Source organism: Tursiops truncatus, chromosome 2 (genome assembly GCF_011762595.2).
Source record: "Tursiops truncatus isolate mTurTru1 chromosome 2, mTurTru1.mat.Y, whole genome shotgun sequence".
Taxonomy (NCBI): domain Eukaryota; kingdom Metazoa; phylum Chordata; class Mammalia; order Artiodactyla; family Delphinidae; genus Tursiops; species Tursiops truncatus.
This window is the reverse complement of record NC_047035.1, coordinates 17,009,366-17,034,904: the sequence shown is the minus strand read 5'-3', so window position 1 is coordinate 17,034,904 and position 25,539 is coordinate 17,009,366.

The window sequence follows — 25,539 nt, the reverse complement described above, 5'->3', positions numbered from 1 at the left end:
ATGTGTGTGTATCTGACAGAGACCCGTGTACTTGAGGGAATGAGCCATGTGCATACCTGGGAGAAGGCCTGTCTGGAGGACAAGAAGTACAAAAGCCCTGAGGCAAGGGCGCTCTTGAAAAGTTCTGAAACAGTCACAGGACTCTGTAGCTGTAGCAGAGAGAGCCAGGGAAAAGAGGGTTAGGCGACAAGCCTGGAGAGGAAGCTATGAACATAGCCATCGAAGACGTTAAGGCCAGCAGGTGGACTCTGGATGATATTCTGAGAAAGACAGGTTGTTGGTAATTTACTGCGAGCAGACAAGTAACATGATCTGACCTGAGTTTAAATCAATCCTCTGGCTGCTGCTGAAATAGACCTTGAGAGGGACAAGGAGGGATCAGGGAGCAGTGAGGAGAACAGAGTCATATTCAGGCGAGAGAAGATGGGGATGGCTTAGGGCAGTAGCTGCAGAAATGGTGAGGCTCGCCCATCCATGATTTCCTGCTCTCTTTGGGATAAAGCAAACCTCTATCATTTGGCGTAAAGTAGTGTTCCCGTCTTATGTCGAAAACCACATTTCCCTGCTCTTTTTGTCCCCATCACTGTCCACATTACATTTCTCTGTCCAAACCATCTTTCAATGCGTGACCTTTGGAGGTTACTTTCTCTACCATAAATATTCTTCCGATCCTTATTCACCTAGTTGACTATTCTCACCTTTCAAATTTCAGTTCTTCAAAAAAGTCCTCTCCAATCTAATACACTGGGTCAAATTCTCTTAGCATAGTCTCTCATCACATATGGTATTTACACTTCAAAGCAGTGGCCATAATTATAAGTTTACATCTATTTATGTGACTTTTAAATTTTTTTTCTGTCTGACTAACTGTGAGTACAATTAGGGAAGGAACCATGTGGTTTCTTTGCTCTCCATTAAACAGTCCAATACCTAATATATTTAGTGCTTTTACTTGTTGAGAAAGAGGGAGTAAACATCAAGTAGGTAGTTGAATCAAAGTTTCATGCAAAGAGAACTGTGTTTGACATGTGAATACATGGTTTAATATCAGTTTTTCATGTTAAAACCAAAGTGCTTTGGTTTCTCCATGTATAAAATTCAGAATTTGGGGATGACTAGGATAACAGACTCTAAGTTTTCCTGAGGCTCTAAGATTTAAGACAAATAAGTAGTATTACTGACAACATTAATTTCCTCTTTTGATTACAGCACGGTATTTGCATAACTAAGAAATTGAACAAATGCAGTTACATCTTTGTTTTATATTTTTTGTTTTTATGTTTTTACATCTTTGTTTTTAAGTTAAGGAGAATTAGTCTAAAAATATAAGTTTACACAGTAGAAGTAGAAGAGGTTACCAATTAAAAATGACATGAACTATACAGAGCAAATTAAATAGGAAAACCTGAGAGAAGATGAATCTCGTGAAAATGTAGCTGGCTCTACATACAGGCAGAGGGGACTGGGGCCTCTGGGTGGTGACTTGAGAGATGTGCACTCAGGAACCCGGAACCCCAAACAGTTGTTATTAGATACAGCCTGAAGAATACACATGAGTTAAACATGTTTCTCAATAGCTGTCCCATATTGGAGACTAGAACACTCTATGGCATATTTGGTACCTAGGCAAGAAGTCAGTTTAGGAGCTTAATATCAACCCACTTCTTGAGCAGAAATGTCCACCTAGTTGTCATTGAACATATAGGATATCACCCTCAAAATATTTGATCAGAGGGGCTTCCCTGGTGGCGCAGTGGCAGAGAGTCTGCCTGCCGATGCAGGGGACACGGTTTCGTGCCCCTGTCCGAGAAGATCCCACATGCCGCGGAGCAGCTGGGTCCGTGAGCCATGGCTGCTGAACCTGCGCGTCTGGAGCCTGTGCTCTGCAACGGGAGAGGCCACGACAGTGAGAGGCCCGCACACACACACACACAAAAAAATTTGATCAGAATAAAAACAAGAAGAGGAAAATATAAACTGCAGATATTTATCAGATTAACATGCTTGAATAGGTAGTAAGTATTTGCTCTGGAGAGCTAGTAAGTATTTGCTCTGAACAAAATTTTGACAAGTGCCAGGGCAATGAGGGCAATGAGAAGAAAAGTACTTGAGAATGCACACAAGCTGATTTTTTTCCTTCTTTCTTATTTAGAAAATAAAATTTTAATTGACGCACACTAATTTATACTCTAACACCATTGGGTACAAAGAAAACATTTCTTCTCTGGTATAGACATGAGAGAAATTCCCATCTTATCATTATCTGTCACTCCCAGTACTACCAGAACTTATTGGAAACACATGTAATATGATACTACGTTCCCTCATTTTAAGAAATGATCTGTGAATATGTCTGAGGAAACAAAGACAGGAAATGGGAGCAGAATAATTAAAGATGCATATACATGTATCAAGTGTCACATTTGAGGACTAATCTGTATATAGGATATAGGAGAATAATATACATACATGTTACATTTCAAATGTGATAGTTTTGTGAGAAGCATCAAAGTTTAGTCTGAGAGTAGGGAAATCTGTGTATGTATGAATGGTGGTAACCAATCTATTTAAATAAAAGCATGTGAAATGAAACAAATAACCACCTATTCTGTTCAGTTAGCAATCTTGAGGAGACAGATCACGGTCTTAGCTTGGAATCTGTCATTAGTTGCATCAGGTTTCAAATAAGCCCACCCAGCTTATTTGAAAGGAGTTCTTTTCTCTATTTGCTCCAATACCCAGCCTTCCTGACAAGTTACTGTTGGAAATTCAGCAGCATAAACCTTAGGAACAATGTCAGTGATGTTATTTAAATCCAGAGAAAAATAATAGTCTTTGAATAATGCACATGCTCTTTGACATGCTCTCTATTTCCTTTTTTCTTTCTCTTTCATCACATGAAATTTTTTCAATTCTACTGAATTTCCTGGGAAACAAAAACTCAATGAAATTCTCCATTTGACAAGATAACATTTTAAACTATTAGGAAACAAATCATTTTTAGTTTCCAAGCACATATCTTGTCATTGATGCTTTGCTATTGATAATGATAGTATTAACCACATGAAACAATATTATCCAGTACAATAAGAGTAAAGGAAGGAAATGTCTTTAGCTAGGGACCAAGGAGGGTTTCCTGTGTTTCTTTATAACCTAGAATCAAGCACATGGCATGCATATTATTGATTCTAGCCAAGGAGACATTTGCCTAGAGTTTTTTGTTTGTTTGTTTGTTTGTTTTGTCACAAGACTTTATTTTTACAGAGCAGTGGTGCAGTCTTGGATTCACAGCATATTGAAGGGAAGGTCTAGTGATTCCCCATATACATTTTCTCCAACACATGCATAGCCTCTCCCAATATCAATATCTCCTACCAAGTGGTATATTTGTTAACCATATATGAACCTACATTGACATATCATAATCACCCAAAGTCTATAATTTACTTTAAGGTTCACTCTTGTTGTTATACATTCTATGGGTTTGGACAAATGGGTAATGACATGTATTCATCACTGTCAGATACAGAGTATTTTCACTGCTTTAAAAATCTTCTGTTTTCTACCTATTTATCCCTCCCCATATCCAACCCCTGGAAATCACCGATGTTTTTTCTGTCTCCATGAATTTGCCTTTTCCAAGAAAGTTAAAAGTTGAAATCCTACAGTAGGTCATCTTTTCAGATTGGCTTGTTTCACTTAGTAATAAACATTTAAATTTTCTCCATGTATTTTTATAGCTTGAGAGCTCATTTCTCCTTAGTGCTGAATAACATTCCATTGTCTAGATATAAAGAGTTCATTTACCCATTCACCTATTGAAGGACATCTTGGTGGCTTCTATGTTTTGGCATATGAACAAAACTGCTATAACCATCCATGTGCACGTTTTTGTGTGGACATAAGTTTTCACCTCTCTAGGGTAAATACAAAGGAGTGTGATTGCTGGATCATATGTTAAGAGTTGCTTCCTTTATAAGAAACTGCCAAACTCTCTTCCAAAGAGGCTTGTAGTATTTTGCATTTCCACCAGCAATGTCTGAGTTTCTGTTGCTCCTTATCTGTACAAGCACTGGATATTGGCAATGTTCCAGATTTTGGTCATTCTGAGAGGTGTGTGGTGCTATCTTGTTTTAATTTGCATTTCTCTAATGAGATATGATGTTGAACATCTTTTAATATGCTTATTTGCCATCTGTATATCCTCCATGCTACAGTGTCTGTTAGGGTTTTGGCCAATATTTTGATGAGGTTGTTTATTTTCTACTGTTGGATTTTGAGAGTTCTTTGTACATTTTGCATCAGTTCTTTATCAGATATGTCTTTTGCAAGTATTTTCTCCTAGTCTGTGGCTTGTCTTCTCATTCTCTTGACATTGTAATGGGAAAGTATTTTTATTTTGGAGAGTGCTAGTGTATATAGTATTGTGTTTTTAATTTCAAATTTCTCTTGTTTATTTCTATTATATAGGAAAGCAATTGATTTTGTATATTAATCTTGTATCTTACAATTTTGATATAAACACTTAATAGTTCCAGGAGTTTTTTTTTCTGTTGTTCATTCTTTTGGATTTTCTACATAGAAAATCATATCATCTCTGAACAAAGACACTTTTATTTCTTCCTTCCCAATCTGTATGCTTTTTATTTACTTTTCTTGCCTTGTTGCATTAACTAAAACTTCCAGTACAATGTTGAAAAGGAGTGGTGAGAAGGGACATTCTTACCTTATACCTGATCTTAGAGAGAAAGCTTCAAGTACCTCACCATTGAGTATAATGTTAACTATAGAATTTTTTAGACTTCTTTTTTTTACCTAGTTGAGGAAGTTCCCTTCTATCCCTATTTTACTGAGAGATTTTATCATGAGTGTTGGATTTGGCCGAATGCTTTTTCTGCATCTATTGATAAGATCATGTGATTTTTCTTTAGTTGATTGATATGGTGAATTACATTAATTGATTTTTGAATGTTGAACCAGCCTTACATACATGGAATAAATTCCACTTGGTCATGGTATATAATTATTTTCATACAATGTTGAAATTGATATGCTAATGTTTTGTTGAGGATTTTTTTTTTTTTTTGCGGTATGCAGGCCTCTCACTACTGTGGCCTCTCCCATTGCGGAGCACAGGCTCCGGACGCGCAGGCTCAGCGGCCATGGCTCACGGGCCCAGCCGCTCCGCAGCATGTGGGATCCTCCCAGACCGGGGCACGAACCCGTGTCCCCTGCATCGGCAGGTGGACTCTCAACCACTGCACCACCAGGAAAGCCCGTGTTGAGGATTTTTGCATCTATGCTTATGTGAGATAATTGGTCTGTAGTTTTCTTCTCTTGTAATTTTTGTCTCATTTTGGCATTTGGGTAATTCTAGACTCATATAACTAGTTAGGAAGTATTCCCTCTACTTCTATTCTCTGAAAAGATTGTTAGGGAGTTGGTATAACTTCTTCCTTAACTGTTTGGTAGAATTCAAGATTGAACCCATCTGGGCCTGGTGCTTTCTTCTTAGAAGGTTATTAATTATTGATGCAGTTCTTTAACAAATATAGGCCTAGTCAGATTGTCTAGTTCTTCCTGTGGGAGTTTTGGAAAATTGGGTCTTTTAAGGAATTTGTCAATTTCATTTAGGTTACCAAATTTGTGGGCACAGTTGTTCATAGTATTTCTTTATTATCCTTTAATGTCCATAAGACTTGTAATGATATTCCCTCTTTCATTTCTGATATTAGCAATTTGTGTCCTCTCTCTTTTTTTTTTCTTAGAGGCTTATCAATGTTATTGATCTTTTCAAAGAACCAGATTTTATTTTCACAATTTTCTCTTTTGATACCCTATTTCCATTTTCATTTCTTTCTGTTTTAATAATTATTATTTATTTTCTTTTGCTTACTTTGGATTTAATTTGCTGTTCTTTTTCTGGTTTCCAACATAAGAACTTGGATTATTGATTTTAGATCTTCCCTCTTTTCTAATATATCACCCACTCATATAAATTTCCCACTAAGTACTGCTTTTAGCTGCATCCCCCAAATTTTGGTATGTTGTGTTTTCATTTTTATTTAGTTCAAAATATTTTGAGATTTTTTTTCTTTGACCCATGTGTTATCTAGATGTGTGTTTTTTAATCTCCATATATCTTGGAATTTTCAAGGTATCTTGAAAATTTTTCTTTGACCCATGTGTTATCTAGATGTGTGTTTTTTAATCTCCATATATCTTGGAATTTTCAAGGTATCTTGAAAATCAAGGTATCTTGATTTCTTGTTTAATTCCCTGTAGTCTGAGAACAGATATTGTATGATTTTTTTCCTCTTTTTTTTTTTTTTTAATTTGTAAAGGTGTGTTTTATGGTCCATAATGTGATCTATTTTGATGAATGTTCCTTGTGAGCTTGAGAAGAATGTGTGTTCTGCTCTTGTTGGATGAAATATTCTATAGGTGTCCATTATATCCAGTTGATTGATGATGTTGTTAAGTTCAACTATGTCCTTACTGATTTTCTGCTCTCTGGATGTGTCCATTCCCTGATAGAGCAATGCTGAAGTCGTAAACTATGATAGTGGATTCATCTATTCCTCCTTGATGTTGTATTAAATTTTTCCTCACATGGTTTGTTGTTATGTGCACACACACTTAAGGATTGTTACGTCTTCTTGAACAATAACCCCTTTATCATTATGCAGTGTCCTTCTTTATCCCTGATAACTTTCTTTGTTTCGAAGTTTTCTGTATCTAAAATTATTATAGCTTCTCATGCTTTCTTTTGATTTTTGGTAGTGTGGAATATTTTTATCCATTCATTTACTTTTAATCTTCATGTGTCTTTATACTTAAAGTAGTTTTTTGTAGAAAACATATAGTTGGGTCTTGTTTTTTTGATCCAATCTGACAATTTCTGTCTTTTAATTGGTGCATTTAGACCATTAATATTCAAAGTGATTATTGTTTATAGTTGGATTAATATCTATCATAGTCATTACTGTTTCCTATTTGTTACCCTTGTTCTTTGTTCCTATTTTTGTCTTCCACTTTTCTTCTGCCTCTTGTGGTTTTAATTGAGCATTTTATACGATTCCACTTTCTCTCCTTTCTTAGCATATTGGTTATACTTCTTCTTTTACTTTTCTTTAGTGTTTGCTCTAGTGTTTGCCATGTACATTTGTGAAAATCTAAGTCCACTTTCAAATAACACTATACTACTTTATGGCTGGTGTGAATACCTTATAATAACAACATGAATTTAATTCCCCTCTCTTGCCCTTTGTATCATTGTTGTCATTCATCTTACTTATATTTAAGCATACATAAACATATATAAAATAAACATGTATAATAAAAATATGCATATAATAAAATACATTGTTGGTGTTATTATTTTGAAAAAATTATGTTTATTCAATAACAGTAAGAAAAATACATTTTGTTATTTTACCTCCACTTATTCCTTCTTTGATTCACTTCTTTACTTTATACTTCCAAGTTTCTGACCTACATTATTTTCCTTCTCTCTAAAGATTTTTTAACATTTCTTGCAAGGCAGGTCATTTGCCTTGATATTATTCTCTGTAATTTCAGATTACTAGTTGTGAAAAACCTATGGCTTGGAAACAGGGCATCATAGAATGCCAAAGTTCAGGAATTGATGTAGCAAAAACTATGGATAGCAATCCAAATGGAAATTAATCCGAGGGTGGTGAATAGAATTTCTTTTTTTTTAATCAGAGGTAGTGACCAACGACATATGGATCAGATTAGCATAGTGCATAAAGGTTGAATTATGGCTAGTAGTAGGCTGTGTAGGGTAGGCAATTCCATTAATTTATTAGCATTGCTCTTATATAAAATCCCTGTGCTTTGGACAGTTAAAAGTTAAATTGAAAACACTGGAGAGTCGTGATCTCTAAGGTCCTAAGAAGTAGCTTATGTTCTAGCAAATGAACGGGTTATTTCCCCCAGGATGAAATCCAAAGGGTATTCAGGAGACCCAGGTCTCACTAACATTTGGTGTTGTCAGAGTTTGGGATTTTTCCATTCTAATAGGTATGCAGTGGTATCTCACTGCAGCATTAATTTGTAATTTCCTTAATGAAAATAAGGAAATATGAAGCATCTTTTTATATGCTTATTTACCATCTGGATATCTTCTTTGGCAAGGTGTATGTACAGATTTTTGGTTGATTTTTTAATCAGATTGTTCATTATCTTATTGTTGAGTTTTGAAAATTCTTTGTATATTTTGCATAACAGACCTTCCTCAGATATGTTTTTTTGCAAATATTTTCTCCCAGTCTGTGGCTTGTCTTCCACCTCTTGATAATGTCTTTTGAAGAGCAGAAGTTTTAATTTTAATGAAGTCCAGCTTATCAGTTATTTCTTTTATAGATGGTTCCTTTGTTGTTATATCTAAAAAGTCATCATCTTATGTAAGGTCATCTAGATTTTCTCCCATGTTATCTTTTAAGAGTGTTATAGTTTGGTATTTTATATTTAAGTCTGTGATCCATTTTTAATTGATCTTTGTGCAGCCTGTTAGGTCTCTAACTTCACTTTTCTGCATATGGATGTCCATTTGTTCCAGAGCAATTTGTTGAAAAGACAGTCTTTGCTCTAATGTATTGCCTTTGCTCCTTTGTCAAAGATCAGTTGACTAGATTTGTGTGAATCTATTTCTGGGCTCCCTATTTTGTTCCACTGATCTATTTGTTTATTCTTTTGCCAATATTACCTTGTCTTGATTACTTTAGCTTTATAGTAAGTCTTGAAGTCAGACAGTGTTGGTCCTCCAACTGTGTTCTTCTCTTTCAATATTGTGTTGATTATACTGAATCCTTTACCTCTCCACTGCAACTTTAGAATCAGTTTGCCAATATCCACAAAACAACTTGCTGGGGTTTTGACTGGGATTGCATAGAATCTATAGATCACGTTGAGAAGAATTAAAATTTTGAGAATATTGGCTCTTACTATCTGAGAATTTGGACCATCTCTACAAACTGTAGTTTGTCTTATATAGATTTTATATATATTTTGTTAGATTTAAACCTAAATATTTTATTTGGGGGGCTGCTAATGTAAAAAGTATTATATTTTAAAATTTCTAATTCCATTTGCTCATTACTGTTATATATTTTAAAAAGATTGACTTTAATTTAAACACAAAGTGTTCCTTTATTCTCTGTTTTCTTGAATAGTTTACATAATATAGAAGCTATTTATTTAAGGAAGAAATAAGACTGAATTTTTTACTTGGATCTTGTGTGTAAATTGTTGACTACTGATACAGTCTCTTAAAACCATCAGGTGTATCTAGATGAGTTCTTAGTAATTTTTAGAACTTTATATATGATAATAATATGTATGATGATAATGTTTCCTTTTTTTTGCTTTAATCTTTCTCTTTCATCATGTTTAGATGAAACTTTTCTTATTATTAAAGCTGATTTTTTAAAAATATTTCTTTAATTTTCTTTGAAATGGCATGGTAATGTATCAGTTTTTATTATTCTTATTGACAAATTTTAATATTTTCCTCCATGTCAATTTGTTTTATATTTTCCATGTTTTTTCTTTAATTTATACTTATAAGCATATATACTCATATATATATATATATATATATATATATATATATATATACACACACACTCACACACACACACACATTCAAGAATGAATTGATTTACTCAAGATTTTTTTATACCTCCATTAGATATATGTATTATAGTTCATGTTTTGTTACTCATGTTTGAATGTTTAATAAAGACAAACTTTATTCAATATCTCTTCTCCTTACCTGAATAATAATGTGAGATTTGTACATTGGTTTAATCAGTTTATCTTCCTTAATTGTTGATTTGTTTAGAGTTTTGCTTACAACTTATTTTGACATTTTCCAATTTATATATTATTATTTGGGTTATCATCAATGCTTACTTAGAGTTACCTAAATATTTGCTGATCTTTTCCTTAACATTGCTGTTTTATACCATCCTTCCATCCTTTAGCAATTATTTTAATAAAATTATGAGTTGAAAATTCAGACTTTTTTCTAATTTTTTTTTTTTTTTTTTTTTGCGGTACGCGGGCCTCTCACTGTTGTGGTCTCTCCCGTCATGGAGCCCAGGCTCCGGACGCGCAGGCTCAGCAGCCATGGCTCACGGGCCCAGCCGCTCCGCAGCATGTGGGATCCTCCCGGACCGTGGCACGAACCCGCGTCCCCTGCATCGGCAGGCGGACTCTCAACCACTGCGCCACCAGGGAAGCCCTCTAATTTGTTTTTATTTTGTTTTCACAACAAGATTTTAACTGGACACAGAGCTAAGACAAACATTTTCTCTCAGCACTTAAAAATATTATTATTTCCTGGACTCTATTATTTTTGATAAGACACCTCCTTCCATTCAAATTTTTATGATGTTTGTTTTTAACAGATAAACTTTTCTCAGTAGGTTAATTAATGATTTTTAGTGACTTGGGTATTTCACATTTCAATAAAGTTTGTATAAAAAAGAATATTATTTATCCTCCTGTGTACTTGGTGTGATTTGTGATTCTTTGGTATGAACAGTCATGTCTTTCATGATTTCTGGAGTATTTTTAATTGGTTAAATTTTATTTTCAAATGTTTACATTTGCCGATTCTTTTGTATCTCTCTGTATGAAATTAGTTTGGGGGTACCCTTTTAAGTGTGTCTTCCATGTTTTTTAATATTTTTTCTATGTTTCAAAACAAAAGAAATCTTTGTAACTTTGCACACCTACATGGGTAATTTTTTCCTATCAGTTCATCAATTCTGTGTTCAGCTAAGTCTAATCTTATCTTTAACTCATCTGTTGAGTTCACGATATAAAAGGCCATGTATTTAAATAATTTTTCTGTCTTTTTACCCCTTTTGTCCACTTTCTTCCAGTCTTGCTTTTATTTTTTCATTTTTTTCCAGATTCTCCTGTAATGTAAATTTATTTTGTGCTCTATTTTATGTTACATCTGTTATCCCAGTTTCATGTACATTATTTCCTGATGTTTTTGTTGTTTGCTTTTGAGCTCACTTTTTTTTTCCTGAGCTTTTTTTTCTAGGAAGTTTCCATCAACCATAGGTTGTGGAATTATTCCTACATAGTAGCTTTGAACATTTCTTTTTGATCCAGTGTTATCTTTACATTTGTTTTGTGGCTTGGAATTTCCACTTCCTCAGAACAATATAAATCTAGAATTGATACATAAATGTGCAAACCTATCTTTTTTGTTGTTCTCATTAGATACTGCATTTTTTCCTTTTCCATCTAGAATCCAAAGCAAATTCTTGTAGATTCAGTGGCTTAAGAGCAGAGTTTTTCCTCACACTCTTCAATGGAGGGAAGAGTAATTCTAGATTTCTAGTTTAGCAGAAATACTGTGTAATTTTGAAGGTCCAAACATATAACTAATGTTTCTGACTGCTCTTCTATATTCAGCTACAACATTCCCCTACTTCATCATATTATCAGCTCCTGAGCTTACTTTTATGAATTTTGTACCTTTTCTATTATGTCTTCATTGAGTTATCTTCCTTTGTTTTCTGGATGGTTATATATATTTTTAATTTATTGCTCTCTTATTTGATCAACTTTATCTGTGTTTCTAGCAGGAGAAAATATCTGTACTTTTTCAGCCCACATGTTGCTGAAATAAGAACTTCAAATAGAACTTTACCTTGGAAAAGTCGTTTAATTCCTCTAGCCTCATTTTCCTTATTTTTACAGTAAAAGTTTTGAATTAGTTGTAGTTTAAGAGCCTCTCTGCCAAGATCTATAAATTTATAACTATGTAGAGTATTAACTGACTACTAGAATAAAGAATATATGCCAGAATAAAAACAAAATTATACATTATATTCAGCAATTGGAAGTATACTTTAATGTCTCTTACCCATGGGAAATACAAATTTATATATATATATATATATACAGAGAGAGAGAGAGAGAGAGAGAGAGAGATTTAGATATAGCTGATTCTTGAACAAGTTAAGGGTTAGGGACACAGATCCTCCGTTTGGTCATAAACCCACATTTATGACCAACTACTTGAATGCCACTTTCAAGCAATTTACTGGGACTGTAACCAGGGAGAAGATTATGTAACCCACATTATTGCCCTATTAAATATTGTTCCATGCTTCCTTTGTTTCTGTAGTCTTATACAAATAAATAAAAACATGAGCTTGTGCTGTCTCAACTAGTATGACAATTTTGGCTGCATATCTATGAGCAATCACAGCAGTTCAAGGAGCAAAATACTCACCACCCCTGCCCTTTTGTGGCAGTTGCTGTAGGCTGGGTGTTACAACTCTGTGCATTTGAGCCAATCATCAAAAATGCAGTGTTGGGCTTCCCTGGTGGCGCAGTGGTTGAGAGGCCGCCTGCCGATGCACGGGACACGGGTTCGTGTCCCGGTCCGGGAAGATCCCATATGCCGTGGAGTAGCTGGGCCAGTGAGACATGGCAGCTGAGCCTGTGCGTCCAGAGCCTGTGCTTCACAACGGGAGAGGCCACAGCAATGAGAGGCCCACATACCGCAAAAAAAAAAAAAAAAAAAAAAAATGCAGTGTTTAGATCTCTTGAGGTCCTCAAAGATTTATATTTTTGGTGGATAGTTGGAGACACCATTACAATATTTGGCATTGAGTTTAGTAAGGTGTAAAGGGAGTGGAATTCTTTGATTGATTTCTGTACATTTTTGTAAATAATTCCCTCAAGTTGGATATAAATGAGCCAGTCTGTATTCTGGCCCAGGGAGAGAAAGCAACTGTCAATTTGTCAGACATTTAAGTCAATGATCTAAAGATAATTAAATATATACAAGAGAGAAATAAGTAAGAAGCCTGGTAAGTTAAGTTTAAAATTTGAGGCAGGTTAAAAGTTAGTGGAAAGTGAAACAGGCAGTGCAAAGCCTTTGAAGATTTGTTATACAAATGAACAACATGAATTCTGCTTTAGATATGAGCAATGTCAGTTACACATTGTCCATATTGGCATACAACTAAATATATCAATTACCAGGTGATAAGGGGGTGAGGGATAAATTGGGAGACTGGGATTGACATAGACACACTACTGTATATAAAACAGATAACTAATAAGAACCTACTATATAGCACAGGGAACTCTGCTCAATGCTTTGTAATGGCCTATATTAATGGAAATATAGGAAAGAATCTGAAAAAAGAGTGGATATATGTATACGTATAACTGATTCACTGTGCTGTACATCTGAAACTAACACAACATTGTAAATCAGCTATACTCAAAAATTTTAAAAAATAACAAATTACCTTTCTATTGTTCAGTTCAGCAAGCCAATAAAGTTCCTTGAACTGAAAAGTTATTAGTTACGTTAATAAAAACTTATTAATATATGTGAAGAACTCAGATGCTTGAGTGTATGGTAGATCTAGTGCTTTTGAGTATGTAGGCATAACCCAGACTTGATTTTAAATGTAAACTTTTTGTTATTTTTGTTTCTATTCCAAGTGTGGAATTTTAATTTTTCATCTTTTTTGTTTGTTGTGAAGCTTGGTTAGTATTCTTATCATACATAATTGAAGTGTAAATGTCACAGTATTTCTTTAAAAACAAATGCCAATTAAAGTGAGAGATGTTGGCAATAGGCACAAGCTCACTTCATTTATTGTAACATGTTCTGACCTTTTCATTATTTTGGTGGTAATTATTCCATGTTTTTGCAACTAACAAAAACTCACATAGATTCTTTGATACTGTTCTCTCATTTGATTCAGAGTCCACACTTTCCTTTTCCTTGTTCTGCTAAGGATCACTGGTGAATTTCTTAGCTATACTTCTAAGGTTTATTTTACTAACAGTTAATTTATAGGTCTGCTCCTTTAATTCCAGAAAAAAATAACAAGTTTAATGGTTTAAGTTCTCTATCTGAATTATCCATTTACTTCTATTAAAGCTTATTTTGATATTTACATTGTTGCATTTTTATTGGTGATTCTCTTTCCTCTCTTGTAGCACATGATGAAGAACTCCTTAAGGTAAAAGACAATTTCATATTCGTCTTGCTATCTTCAGCATCTAGTACATTCACTAGGACAGAGAGTTTTTTTTTTAATTAGTGAACTTATGCTTACATCTGAAAACCTCTATTTAACAGCTTGTACAATGCTACTGGAGGTTACTAGAAAGTAGTCAAGGTTTTTTATAGTTTTTGCATTGCCTACAGCCTTAATGAAGTATTTTGTCTACAAATTTAAGTAAAATAGAATTACTTAAAATACTTTTTTGATTTTATGCGTGTTCTTAGCCTGACAATAGATAGTTATTTTGATGCGTGTTAGTTTGGGTAGAACTAGTCAGTATATTATATATTTAAAGCAGCAAAACTCAGCAGAACAAACAAACACATGAGTCAACTCCTAATAAAAAATTCTATTGTTTCTGTGTATAGATAAAAGGTTGCTTCAATTTGGTTTACTGATTTAATAGTCACTGTTTAACTGTAAGGAACCTTGGAAATAGGGTCAGTCCAAATCTGGAATAACAACAACAAACAGTTGGCACAGAGAATTAGTACAATTTGTGATTTCCGCATGCACTATTCGGGAAAGATGGCACAGAGATATTCATCTCTAAGCCAAGTGGAAAGTCAGTATTTCCAGAAGTCATTAGTTATCCATTCTAATAACAAAGTCCTCAAGGCAAAGTGCAGTTAAGTTAAATCAGGAGAGAAGGAGGGAATAACAGATGATTACATCAGTGGATATAACTGGTAGTGTGTGTGTGTGGTGTGTGTGTGTGTGTGTGTGTGTGTGTGTGTGTGTGTCCGTCTGTCTGTCTAGAGATGTATGTGTGTCTGTATATACTAAATGATGTACCAATGGCTGTAATATTACAGAAGCTGTGAGTAATGAATTGGCAGGTGCTTATCTAATAAGATTTATGCTGTAAATAACTCAGCCACAGAAAAACCACAAGGACTGAGAAATGACACCCAAGGAAGAAACGGAGGTATGGTGCACATGTGGAAAATGCAACTCTCTGATTAAAGCTTAGGAGAAAAAACATGAGATTGTTACCCAGTAAATGATGACTTTCTTAAATCAGTTGGGGAGAAAACTTTGCTATAGTCAAAGATGTGTTTAGAAGCACAGATATGACCTGAGAGGACCCAGAGTCCTATTTAAGGCTGTGACCATCTATGGCCAGTAGGATTGGATCTAAGTGATGTTTGGGCTTCCTTTGGCTCTCCTCCACACAAAATGTGCGAAGGACCTCAATAACAGGTAGAGTCCTATAACACTTAGTCTAACAGGGTATTTTCATTTTATTATTCTTTCCTTCTGACTGGGGTAAATCTCACAACTCATCAAAGGAAGACATGGAAATTCACAGAGATCCCAGTTGAGAATCTAAGCCCAGACACTGAATTTTTTTTTTTGCAGTTTTACATCAACCTACTCTTAGAATATGAATGAATGAACAAAGGAAGTTTCAGTGATTCTGGTTTGTTACCATATCTTGGGTCAGTTCATGAACATTTTGACATGAGTCATTTCATGTTCATTTCATTTTCAACAAACTATTCCCTCCCCTTTAAGCTCAAAGTAAATAAAAGTTAAACATCATAGTGATGATGCCATTACCTTACACTGAAGTAGGCAAATGTAATAATGATGTCAATTATTTGCATTATTTAATCATTATCTACATACATTGTTATGTATTTCTAATTTTCAACCAATAATTTAGAAACAATTGGACATTTATAGAATACATATTTCTTTAAAAGGGGAGTTGGAAAACTTTTTACTGTAAAGACACCAATAGTAAATACTTTGGCTTTGTAGCAATATGATCTCCATGGCAACTACTCAACTCCACCATTTTAGTGAGAAAACAGCTATAGAGAAAGTGCAAATCAGTCAGAAAGGTGGTGTTACAATAAAAGTTTATTTACAAAAACAGGTGGTGAGCTGGATTTGGCTAAGAGTCATACTTTACCAACCCCTGTCTTAAATAATTACTAAAATAAGCCATTTCCATCCACAGTCTTGAAACTCTTTTGCATTTCTATGTAACCTTTCACAACACTGCTTTTTCTAAGGTCATAGCTACTTTTAGGTTAATACTCATTCTTCTAGCACCAGGGAAGGCTTAAGAATAATCACTGAGGCTGTCTACTCCAGACCGTGTGTGTCTTCACAGTTTCCCCATCAGAAGTAAGAAGGAGGGGGATCCCCCTCTGGGTCTAATAAGGAAATAAGAAAGGAGAAGTGGCATTCGGACACTACTGCATGTTCCCACTTCTAATGAAACCACCTGATTTAAGTGGAAAGAATTGCCTTTAGTAGTCATAAATACTAGCATAAATTACTATTAAGCTTTCCATCTCTCATTCTCGTAATGTGTTCTGTAACATAAATGTATCAAATAAATAATGATCAAATAACATATAATTTTATTAAAAGTAAATTAGTCCATTATTAACAAAAGAGATTTAAGGAAAAATATAGTTTGTAAAAATTCTTCTGGATGGTCCATTTGATCGTGGTTATTAACAGAAACATCCTTGATGATGAGACCCTAAGTATATAATTGCATTTAGCATGCACACAGATACTCTGCTAAGAGCTAAAGCATATAAGAATTCAAACCACATGAAATTGCAGTTTGTAAGTCACAAAACAAGAAAATATCAGCAATTTCATGAACCTAAAAAAATCAGTGAAGAAGACTGTCATTGACTCTTTCCCCTGGGAGTGGGGACAAGTAATCACAAGTACAATTAATATGACGAATTAGTGTCACCAGTGGGGAAATGTAGGGTACAATAGAAGTTTAGAATGGCAGGATATAACAAGTGCAGGATATCAGGGAAGGCATCCTGAGTAGGAACCATTTAAATAGAGACCAACAAGACAAGTAGGATTTAGAAAAACAAAGATGAAGAGAAGAAAGGGCAGGAAGGGCTACAGCAAATGTCATAAGCCTTGAGAATCAGTTACCTCCAGGCTCAGAGGCAGGAGAGGGTTTGGAAACTTTTGGTAATGGATAATATGATTTCAAGGAATTCCTTCATATGTATGTATGTAATATATATATAATTTATATATATTTACATATGTATATTTTCCCCCAAAACATCTTAGTGTTTGTAGAGCCAGGTCCGAAAGGCTGCATTAAATCTCCAGCGCTATGAGAAGTGTTGGCCAAAAGCAAAAACTCATAGCCCCTTCTGGTTAATCTAGAAACTTCAAACATGGAAATTGATAGCTAAGTCTGCAAGGGGATGCACCTCCAAAGTACCCTTCAAAATCTTGGCTTCTGGTCAAGAATTCTATCTCTTCTGCCCTGATCTATTATTACAATATAATGAATACTTTCTTCTCTGACATTCTGCCAACACTATGTTCATGGCACCACCAATTTACACTTTTCCCCTTCCCTTCTTTTGTCTGAAGAGTATATTTAAATATTCTAGTTTGTAGGTGCACCTGAGAATGAAAGTGCATTCAGAATGTGCCCTTATGTGGAACACTCATTGTGAGTCCTTGTTTCCCTCTTTGTGAAGATCTAATGAGCACTGGAGCATTGAATGCAGTGTTAGTTCTGTCCAGATGTGGGGTCTTCCTCAAGCCTGCAGAACAGCTCTTATGAACTATTTTCATTGTATGTGTTTGCCAATAATTTTCAGAGAGTAAATGCCTATGTGCATAATATAACCTGGTAGTGATGTGTGGATGTGTTTAGCTAACGCTCTCCCACAAAATTTCTGGTAGCTACCATTTACCAACAGTAATCTAAGAGGTGTGCATTAGTAAATTGAATCAAGGGCAGTTGAGAACAGTGTGATACCTGTGATGACAGTGTGCTGTATACTGAAAGTTTGGGCAAAGAAGTATCATACCTCTGTCATCCTTTCAAAACTAAGCATTGCAAAATATTTTTAAAGCATCTTTACTTTGGAGGAATGAATTATAGCAACTCCTAACTTTTAATTTTCACTTTTACAGTTTCACAGAGCCCCTTTACACACATTCCTTCATTTGATTCTTGCAGTGAGGGTTGCCATTGTCACAGACTCTGGCATTTAGTTAAGGAAGAGCCATACACAAAGATGCAGTAATTTGCAGTTAACCCCACACCTCTCCTTGACTCCTACTACTATCCAGTCCCCCAAATCCTGTTTAGGAATAAGGGCTTGATGTGAGACACCTCTCTCTTGGCAACAGTACCTATTGACATTGTGTTGCTTTGGGTTAAAAAAAAAAATACAGAGAGATGAGACAGGACATCTGTCATCACGTTGCCCACTGATGAAGGGAAGTGATATCCACTCTGAGGTTAAATCAAGGGCAACTTATGTCTATTTGTTTCCAGGAAGTTCAGGCATTGAGGGAGCTGTTAACATCCTATTCTATTAGAATCAAACACCTGCATTTACTTGCCTTGGATAATGAGGAAAAATGGGCCCTCTTAAATATAGCCCTTTGCTATAAATAGACAATCCATCTTAAATTTAATTATTGTCATTGTCAAAGTGTAGACTTGGAGAGGCAGAGCAATGTTGCAGAAATATTCCCTGACTGGACATAGGCACCTGGTTCCAATCACAGCTCTGGTACTCATTAAGTGTGTGGCCCGGGTTGATTAATTTCACATCTTCAGGCCCCCCTGTTCTCTAGAGCATCCATTTTCTACCTTTAATGTTTTTCAGTGCATCTTGCTTTTCCATTCTTACTGAGGCTGCCTTTACTCCAGACCTCATCTTTTCTTACTTGGATTATTATAAGAAACTTCTTTCTGATCACCATTTTCCCAGTCTCACCTCTTTAAGCACCCCAACCTCTGCTAAATCTACTTTTTATGTGCCGTCAGCAGCAGCTTATGAAAATCTAAATCTCATACTATCACTCCCTCAATTAAAGTCTTCCAAGGCTTTCCCTTAGTTTTAACATGAAGGTCCAACTCTTTAGCTTGGCATAAAGAGAACTGCAGGAGTGGGGATGCCTTTTTATTGCCCATTCTCAGGAAGTTTCCTACAGTCCAATCATTCCAAAACTATGATACTTTCCTGAATATGCCCATTGTATTCAGCTCTGTATTTTATCCTTTTGTGTCTTATGTTACCCTCTGACTTCCTTCTGCATTTTCACTTGGCTCACACCTTCTTGTCATTCTCCAACGGGATCAGACATTGCCTCCTTCTGGAAGTCTTCCTTAGCTTTCCCAGTCTGGATCCTGTCCTGCCTATTTGCAGATGTCACACTCTGAGAGACAATCCAGCATAAGGCTTTGCAGTGGACATCAATGATTACTATTTCCCTTTCTGCCTTGAGCCACTCCTAATAAATTGTGAGGTTTTCTGAGGGGAAAACCCGTGCTTTCATTTCTATTTCTTCTGCAAAGCACCTGATAAGTGGCTGCTGTGCAATAAATGAAAACAAGATGAATAGGTAAGAAAACTGGACTCTACTAGTTCATCTATTTGTGACATTCCATGAATGTATAATCATTCGAAATCATTTTGCATTCTAGAAAGTCACTGGTATGGTGTTTTATCTTCCCCTTTGATCCAAAAAAACAGAAGTGTGAATTAAATAATCTTTACATAATAGAGAAAATGCTAAATCCTAAATCTACACATGATATCAAGTGATAGCCAACACCACCGCCCCACACTGTCCCCCGCGAGTTATATTCAACGTCAAGAAGAGTCACATTGCACAAGGATATAGGTTAATAGGTGCCAGTTGAAGTTCAGTGAAGATAAAAAGTAGAGAAATGAGCTTGAGAGCAAAGATGAAAATGAGAAACTGATAAATGGAAAATACTTTGGGTTGACCAAAAATTAGATTTATGAACTATCCATTAAACACTTTTTTCTCAAAGTCAACAATAAACAAAATTTTTTAAAAAGAGAGTGAAAGCATGAAAGATGGTCCCATATTTTAATACAATGTTTGGAAAACAGAGATGCTATAATGTAATCTGTGATAATAAATAGATTTACACAATGGTAAGAAGAAGGGAGTAAGTAATTTGGAGGTTAGGCAATGTGATTTCTGTTCCTAGATTTACTGGTAACTGCTGTGTGACTCTGTTGGTTCCTTCATGTCTCTGGGCTTTATTTTTACTTGGCCATGGATTAAGGGGGCTGATTTATAGAATTCTGATTTCCTAATTTCACAGATTATCATTCTGTGAACCTGTAAACACCATGTAGCAGTAAACAATGAGTCTAGGCACCTACATAGAGAATGGTTGATTCTCTCTCGTGAAAAGAGATAGAGGAGTCAGGGTAGGACCAGTTACCCCAAAGGATGTTTAGGGAAGAAGATTGAGAACATAAACCACAGTTATTTGGGAATGCAGACAAACTTCTTATGAAGGAAATCTAGCTAGCTTCCAAAAGGAATGGGCTGGGAATTAACAAAGGAAGCCAACACCCAACAAACTCCATCCTCCTTCTAGCCCCTCAAAAGTCATGAGCTTGACCAGGAATCATGAATCTTTCCCTTGCTACAAAATCCTATGATTTGGTAACTGGTAGAAACCTTATAGATCATCTGGTGCAATTCTCTTGTTTGATTCATCTAAGACCCCAAAAGATAAGTGAATGGCATAATCTCACAAGCAGGCTGGTCTGTTTCCTAAGAGCACCTTTTCTCCTGCCCTTTGCCTGTTCCTACTGGTGGCTATTTTCCCCACCTCATACCTTCCCAAAATACCTTTCCAATACTCCTTCTGAAAGGGAACAGAATGTGTTTTCTGAAATCTTAGATGGTAAATTTAAACTCCATGTCCCCACCTTATCTTATTTAAATTGTTTTGATCAACTCTCTCTCCCTTAAATGTACCAACTTATACAGCACAGTCTTTACTCAGCATACAGAAGAAATTAATATTTTGCAGAATTAAATTTCTCAGCCCTTTTGTGGCCACCATTTTTATTTGTGAAGACCATTTTTTTTTTTAAGAAGGCAATGGATGATTTGATTTGAACATGCCAAAAGACTGATTTTTTTTTATTTCCAGGATTGTAGATAAACATTAATTCTCATGTTAAAATCTAAACATAATAATGGAAACTACAGTCATTGGCAGAATAGCATCGTTTGAGCCATCACTAAATTACCTATTTGTGTTACATGTTCTCTTAAATACTTTTTCAGTCTAGCCTATTGTAAGCTTCTCACCATCTGTGGTGCGTGCCTCCCTTTAACAAACTGTTCTCTTTCTGGTTTTCTGCTTTTGAGCATTTGAATGCTGTCAGAGCAAGAAGTTCTGATTTCCCATCAGTTCATCTTCCTACGATAAACAGCTATGAATGAGATGCACAAGCTTTTGTGTGATGTTCCTTGTACTACTAAAAGACATATTTTCTTGATCCCCACTTTTTATTTATTTATTTTATTTTTTTTGCAGTACGCGGACCTCTCACTGTTGTGGCCTTTCCCATTGCAGAGCACAATGAGTAGGCTCCGGATGCACAGCCCACTTTTTAATAAAAATGTACAGGGATATTGGCTCGGTGCTTTGTGACAGCCTGGAGGGGTGGGATAGGGAGGGTGGGAGGGAGGGAGACGCAGGAGGGAAGACATATGGGAACATATGTTTATGTATGACTGATTCACTTTGTTATGGGGCAGAAACTAGCACACCATTGTAAAGCAATTATACCCCAATAAAGATGTTAAAAAATATAAAAAAAAAGTAAACAAGAACAAATAAATAAGAGTACCTACTTATTATCAAGTTTTTTCATGTTCTAAGCGCATAATAAGAAGAAACAGAATTGGTGATATGTTCTGTATTTGCCTTAGAATAATAAGTAAATTTAAGTCTAAGATGAAACAAACAAAATGAAAGCAAAAAGGTAATAGAACAAGTAGGAAAAAAGTAAAAGATGAACAAAAGTGTGAATAAAAAATGAAGTTGCTTTATTTCTACAGTTTCTTAGTTATATTTGAGTCCATCTGTTTGTGGCTCTGTAGCACTCTGTTTAGCTCAACACTTAAACACCCATAAAGCTAGGAGAAATGATTTGTAAATAAAGACTTAAATATTTTAACAAGCTACCCCAAAATGCTTCTGAACAAGTGTTACTGTAGTGGGATAGTCATGTAGCAGGCTTTAGTTTTTCATTTGTTAAATGTTAGCATATATTACTTTATGTTATATTGTTAAAGAAGACAGTATAACAATTGAAATTAGACACTGCAATCTAGGGCTAGTTTAAATGTTATTTTTAAATTAACTTTATTGCATATTTTTACTAGAACTTTGACAGAATTCACTTCTAGCTGATTCTGAATTATTTTAATAATAAAATCCTATTTAATTGCAAAGCACAAGTTATTTTAAACTTTCCTCTGGAGGAAAGAAATCTCTGCTGCTAAATTAATATTGCTATTACAGAGAATTTGCTGAGAAAGACAATAATGTTGAGGTTTTTACATGGTCTGTGATCACCAAGAAAACTTCATCTCTGGACATCACTACTAAAAACCATCTGACAATTTAGACTGAGCCCACAGGAGATTCATACTTTCATTCTATTCGGGATGCTAAATGAATTAATGACATGCTAATGTTTCAAGGGGAGCATTAGCACTAAGTTAAGGATCAGTGTTGAGGAGTATAATTAATGTGCAATGAGTAGCTCCAAATTCATGTTATCAGCTCCCTTTTTAAAGAGATCACCGCACATTTGATAGTGTATTTGCTTCTGTATGCAATTGGAAGTAAATGGTGACTACATCTTCCATTCCAGAGATGTTTATGACAACTTTATTGAAAGAATGAAGGAATATTTAAAATTAAATCTTGGTTTCACCAGTTGCAAGTTGTGCTATCTTTGACAAGTTACTTAACATCTGGGAGTCTGAGGTACCATTTGTAAAATGAGATCCAGCACAGCTATTTTGCAGGATTTCTTTGAGAATTAGTGTAAATAAATACAAGGACATAGAACAGTGCTTGAGAGGTAATAGATATTTAAAAAGCCCTATTTCTTTTTCTGTAATTACTATTGTTCTTTCACAGTGCATCTAAATTAGCTTGATTTACATGCATCATATTTTTGTATTGAATTGTATCATTCAGGGGAGAGTATATAATAATGATTTACATTTTTATATTATTATGTGGCTTACAAAACATTTTCACAATGTTCGTGTAAAGAATTTTATACTCTGTTGCTTATTATTGCTTATTTTGGTAAAGTAAATTTTATATCAGAGGATAGAAAAATCTGAGAGATTTTTAATTTTCCCAAATTAAAACAAAGATATATGAATGTCATTTATTATATGTATTTTATTGATAAAAAATTACTTCATGCAAATGAAAATATTCACTTATTTTTTTTTACTGTAGGAAAGATTTGACCTGGGTATTGAAATGTACACATTTCCTAAAACAGCTATTCTCTCAGAACTTTTCTTGAAGATCTAGTACATAGGTAAATAATCAGGCTCTGCCACCTGATAGAAATTTAATCACTTTTAACAAGGAATTTTAAACTTAATTCCACATGTTGTGGTTGATAACAATTGTACTTGCACAAAATTACTTTCAATTTTTTATTTCAATGTTTCTAAATATTTTCAATTCTTAAATCTGTAAGTGAAGCCCTTTGTGTTGATGGGCACAATAGGAAACTTAATTTTATGTTCTTCCTTTATAGGTGGTTTATTTGGCTCTCAATATATGTACCAACCACCGCTTCCTCCCCTTGAACTAATTTTAATCCTGACCATTTTACACACAAGCATTCCCATATCTCTCCTCACTCAGGGACTACCAACTCCACTGTCAATGCCTTTCAAATGATTATGAAGGGACTGTAAACCATCATAAATTTTCAAAACTGGAAACATTGACTTAACATTGACACCACTTCAAACCAGCCTTTGTCTTCTTCAAATACTGATACTCTTCTCCCTCTAGCCTGGATTTCTAGTCTTGTATTATCAAGAAACTCAGAGCAGAGACATTTTGCAGTGGTTCTCAAATTTTGCAGTGCTGCTTCTAACTACCTAAATTGGAGTTATCTGTGATGCTTTAAAAAAAAATTACATTTCTTGATCACACTGCCACCACCTGAATCAGAATCTCTAAGGTAGTTTAAATTTGCATATTTGGTGAGCTCATGTGTTTTTATTATGCACACTCAACTTGGGAACCACTGAGATGACGGGATGCACTTTGTAAACAAGTTTTCACCAACCACAACAAAGTAGGAACCCCTGCTCCTTCTGAAGCTTCCATGAAAAAAATATGAGAAGCCAGGGCTCATGTGAGCATAAATCATAAACATGTGCAATTCCATACTTCGCCTAGGATAACTGCAAAGTTGCAAGTAGGGCTTAATTTTGAATTAAAAGGATTAAATTTCATTTAAACTTATTTGCTAATTAAAAAACAGGACTGCAGTTTTTGAAGCACTAAACAAATTTATTTAAGCTACTATTTTTATGAATTTTCAGGATTTTCATTATAATCATGTTTTTTCCATTAATGGAAAAATTCCATGTAATTTTCCATTAATGTTATTAAAGAATAATACTTATTAAGCATTTACAACATACTGGAACTTCTCTTAGCATTTTACATGTATTAACACACTTGATTCTTCCAACAAACCTATCCCATTGTTCCATATGAAACTGAAGTTTGGTAAGATCCAGTAAATCTTAGATAATACATGGCAAAGCTAAGATTCTCACTCAATTCCATATAATTTCATGCCATGTTTCATGTTTTTATGCATTAGATTATTATTTCTTCTTCAAATGGTAAGTTTCTAAAATCAGGAGCTCTGTCTTCCACAGCTTCGTATCCTCTTTCCATCATTAATATTAACATCACACATGCCACACAGTAGTAACACCAACAAGGCAAACATTTACCAAACCTGTTCAGCATAAACCTCTCCTCAAATCCTACCTTGTAGATATAATCAGATGACAGTTTCAGTTAGTGTAGTTTTGGATCTATAGATTTAGTGTATGGGAACAATGACTGCCAATCTCATCTATTTCCTCTATATAAATAATCCTATAATAATAGTGACAGTAAGATGAAGGCTGATACACTCAATTCACAAACTAACAATTCTGGTTAAAAGAAATGTCAAGATAAATGCTCATAATACAGTAAAACCTAAGTCAATGGATTCAATATGATTTAATTAATTGTGTGGTTAATGCTCAAAATCCCACATGCTTTCTCTTGTTTAATTTCTATGTTAATACACATTTTAAGCACACAATACATTTTTGTTAACTATAGGCACTATGCTTTACACATTGAACAACATAGCCCTCTTCCTATCTTCTGATAATCACCATTCTATTCTATTCCTATACCTTTGACTACTTTAGATGCCTTATATAAGAGGAACCATGCAGTATTTGTCCTTCTGTGACTCACTTATTTCACTTAGTATAATGTCTTCCAGGTCCATCCATGTTGTCACAAATCATAGAATTTCCTTCTTTTTTAAGGCTGAATGATATTCCATCA